This window comes from Ananas comosus, unplaced genomic scaffold (genome assembly GCF_001540865.1).
Source record: "Ananas comosus cultivar F153 unplaced genomic scaffold, ASM154086v1, whole genome shotgun sequence".
In the NCBI taxonomy this organism is placed as follows: domain Eukaryota; kingdom Viridiplantae; phylum Streptophyta; class Magnoliopsida; order Poales; family Bromeliaceae; genus Ananas; species Ananas comosus.
In genome coordinates this window covers 25,936-28,645 of record NW_017893556.1, presented here as the reverse complement: position 1 = coordinate 28,645, position 2,710 = coordinate 25,936, and positions in this window count along the sequence as shown.

Genomic DNA, 2,710 nt, shown 5'->3' with positions numbered 1-2,710 from the left:
TACATGTTATGTTATGTTATGAGCTTAAAAAAGATTGTTTGGTTTGAATAAACAAAATATTACTATTTTTTTAATACAGATATTAGAGGGTACTGAGTTTATATATATATATATATATTTGTGTTTTTTGATATACATTAAGTTTCCGAATGTATTATTTTATGATTTGGTTTGGTTGTTTGTAATTTTTTGGTGTTCTATGTTATGTTATGAGCTTAAAAAGGAAATATTGCTAGTTTTTTAATATGGATATTAGAGGGTACCAAGACCGTAGCTGAGAGGGCTTCCATACATTTTTCACTTTAATTTTAGTTATCATTTCTTTTATTCGATTGGATCCGAAGCTGATATATGTTAATATATAGTACTAAAAATTTTATTATTTTGCTTTTTGTAAGATTTTTAGTTTTTAATTCCCCAAATCCGGATCGATTTAGTAATAAAATCAAACTGAATCGACCGAAGTGAGTTGCTTTTCCAGTTTGGTTTTTGCGAAACATGTGGTTTAAATGAAAAAAATATAGATTTATGTTGCTGTACTATTTAATTTGTTTGATGTAAATATCGCCCTTTCAATATACAATTTAGACTAATTATTTATTTTAAATAAATTTATCGCTGCGTGTATTTATAAAATATAGTAATTAATTAAATCTGTAAAAATAAAAAATTTATTTAAAATGTAAAGTTAAAGAGTCATTAGTTGACTCAAGTCAAATAAATTAAAATATTATTTCGTAAAATTAAATTTTTTAGAAATTTAAAATAAGTAATTATTGAGACAAGTTATATAATATTAAAAAAATAAACAAGGTATTTACTTCAAATTGAGTTAAATTATTTTTTGTGGTAAAGTATTTTTCGAGAACCTAACATTTAGGACCAACCATAAAAATAAGAAAAATTGCATGAAATATACCTAAATTTTATTTTAGTGAAGATAACTGTGAAATTTTTTTATTTTTTTAATTTTATTGTATATTCTTTCTTTTTTTTTTGAAAAGAAAACCAAAAGGCATTTATTAATTCCATGGGATGAGCAAGGAGTAAAAATATTAATCGTTGGATGAGCAAGGACCAAAATTTACATTCACTTTTTGGACAGAGAGTGAAATTAATGTAAAATTATTGCTATTCCAAAATTAATATTTCTTTATTATAGGGTATTTTAAATATTTATAAGACATTTCTGAGAGTTCTATCGTAGGTTTAATAGGGAAAATTTTCTGGTGTTGCCCTCAGCAAAGCATAGTATTTACTAAATAGATGTCCTATTTACTATAAAAATTTGAAATATTCTAATATCCACTCTAAATACAACAACTTTCAAACTAACTCATTCGAAGTAACTTTCGATTAAAGTCGTACACTAACAGAAAGCAAATATCAATTTTTTTTTTGTAATCGGCCTCTCTCTATTCCATACTTCAGTTTTATAATACCTTTGAATTTTAAAATTCATATAAGGATTTAGCAAATGTTACTTATTGTCTAAGATATTTAGTAAAAAAAAATTTTAATATAATATTCTAGGGCCTACTTCTATCTATTTGTGTAAGTCATTTAGTTAGATTCTCATATTGATTTCTATAAAATTTGTATAGTCTAATCTAAAAAAATAGTATTTTTATGTTATTAAATCTTGTTTAATACTTTAATGCTCCAAAATTATTTTAGTTTTATGTAAAGGGAGACGGTGCAGAATAAATGGATTGAACAATTATAAAGCTTTATCATCGATTATGCAGCATAAAATTACTTATCAAACTTAAAGTAATAATAAAATGATTTAATATTATGTACAAGATTAGAAAGAAGCAAGAAAAGAAAAATTGATACAACTATAAAAATAATGCAAGTTAAGAAAATCAATTGGAATAGCATTACAAACTAGCATGTAAACAAAGCTTTTATGAATTTAAAATTTTACATTCTAAAATAAATTGAAGTAAAAGAAATCTAAAAATCTAAGACTAATCTGAAAATATGAACTAAAAAATTCTATAATATTTAAATAATCTAAAATAATTAGCTTGAACAGTTTGTAATTCAAAAATGAGTGAAATTTTGCATAATATAAATTTAACTATTTAAAGTAACATAAGTATCCAAGCTAACTTATCCTATACATGTCATAAAAAGATATTAATAATATGAGTCCGGCTGGTAGGGGTGTAAACAAGCCGAACACGAGCGATCTGGGGTCGGCTCGTGTTCGGCTTGTTTATTAAACGAGCCGAATACGAGCTGGCTCGTTAAAATATCGAGCCAAAAAATTCAGCTCGTGTTCGGCTCGTTTATTAACGAGCCGAACACGAGCTGGCTCACGAGCTGACCAACGAACAATAAATTAAAAAAGATTAGATTAAATTTATATAAAAAATAAATTAATAAAATCTTATCCATTAGACTTTGATCTAATAGTTGAAACTTTATATATAAATGAGTCTTTTTATACTTAAGCTCGCATTTATATTTTTATTTTGCTAAAATTTAAATAATAAAAATATATATTATATATAATTATTTATTTATATATAAAAATATAAATTAAATAAATTATATAAATATAAATATATGTATTCGAGCTGTTATCGAGTCGAACACGAGCGAGCTGACCCCAGCTCGTGTTCGGCTCGTTTATTAAACGAGCTGGAAAATCCAGCTCGTGTTCGGCTCGTTTACTAAACGAGCGAACCGATCTCGAGCT